Source organism: Sciurus carolinensis, chromosome 9 (genome assembly GCF_902686445.1).
Source record: "Sciurus carolinensis chromosome 9, mSciCar1.2, whole genome shotgun sequence".
In the NCBI taxonomy this organism is placed as follows: Eukaryota; Metazoa; Chordata; class Mammalia; order Rodentia; family Sciuridae; genus Sciurus; species Sciurus carolinensis.
In genome coordinates, this window is record NC_062221.1 from 72671940 (window position 1) to 72673494 (window position 1555).

Here is a 1555-nt window from a genome sequence, read left to right on the forward strand (position 1 = left end):
TTCAGTCTATGCTGGGCACTATGCTAATTACTTTATATGTATATTATCCAATTCTCACAAAAACCCTGTGTGATATTATTGTTCTTATTGTTCATATTTTGCAGAAGAAGAAACTAAGGAGCAAAGAGCTTAGGTTACTGACCTGAGCAGTTAGCAAGTTGCAAGACTTTCATGGTCCTGAAGCTGTAGTCTTAAGCAAGATCCAGTATTCAACAGCATAAACATGCCCTGGAATCTTTTTTTTTTTTTTTTTTTTTTTTTTTTTTGTGGTGCTGGGAATTGAACCCAGGGCCTTGTGCTTATGAGGCAAGCACTCTACCAACTGAGCTATATCCCCAGCCCTGCCCTGGAATCTTAAGAAAGCTTGTTTTCCTTTTCAGCTATCCTAGGGAAGAAAACTTGAGCCCGTTGTTAACAAGAAAGGATGGAAATGGCTCCAAAACTATAACTGGATACTTTCAGACAACCCTTATCACTCTTACTACAGGAAACTCACTGGGCACTAATCATTGCAGAATGAGTACTCTTGTGCCATTTAGCGCTATCTTTGAACAGTCCCAAGATACTGAAAGTTCAGCCAAAAGGTCGCAGGCCCAATAAAGAAAGGTTATCCTTTCCTAAAAAGGTGATGGTATTGAAATGAAACCCTCCTTTCTAATCACATTCCTGCCTCAGTCAATAACACATCAATGGGGTTCTCTGTGGGTGAGTCAGAGGGCAGAAGGGATGTTCCCACACACCAATTGGGTGTCCTGAGGATCTTTTTACAGTGATACCCTGAGCTAAGCAGCGCCCATCAGATACACTTTTAATTATCCTTGCCCCTGCAGAGTCACAGAATATTGGTTCTTTAATCCTTTACTCTATGAATTTATATATAGCCAATCTCAGAGACAGGATTTAAATTTTGAGCCCTCCAGGATAGTTCAGCTCAATACTCCAGTCTGGTTCAGGCCTTCTGGGGTTCAAATTCTCAAGGGATTCTCTCAATTCCACAGTACCTGCTGGCAGCTTCTTTGAGAGAAACCCTTGTTCCAGACCATGCTGGGTTGATCCCACCAAGGGATTGTATGTGGAAAGGATGCCAGAGTCACATGGGAGGAGAGTATTACTCTTTTTCCTGACAGCTACCTCATAGAAGGGGAAATAGCCCCAACATTTTGAGCTTTTCTCATTGTCACTCCTAATATTCAATCATGCATAATTTTTAAGACATTTCTTACACCTACTATGTTTTTTATTTACAGGATAGAATGTTGTGGGAAGTCGTCCTTATTTAGCAGAATCAGACTAGGTTGAGCCATGGGACGCAGAGGCCTGGCTTCTAGGAACTGCAGAGAATCATGTGGCACTGCATGGGAGTGAATTCCTGTCTGCTGGAATTTTCTCCCTCAGAGGATGGCTCCCATAACTCCACCCTATCCTGTCCATCACAGAAGAAGCTCCTCCTGGTCCTTGCCCCCTTTACCTGTATATTATAAATAAAGGAGAGTTGTTGTTGTGAGAGGCCAGAACTGGTATGGCCAGACCCATCATGCCCCCTCCCATAAAAAGA

At 42.5% G+C, this 1555-nt stretch overlaps 1 non-coding gene across 1 annotated transcript; it reads right to left on the bottom strand.

Moving 5' to 3' along the window:
* Nucleotides 1-264: 264 nt before the first annotated feature.
* Trnam-cau (transfer RNA methionine (anticodon CAU)) lies at nucleotides 265-338 on the bottom strand. The gene has a single exon. It is a non-coding gene; the product is annotated as a tRNA-Met (tRNA).
* Nucleotides 339-1555: the final 1217 nt, after the last annotated feature.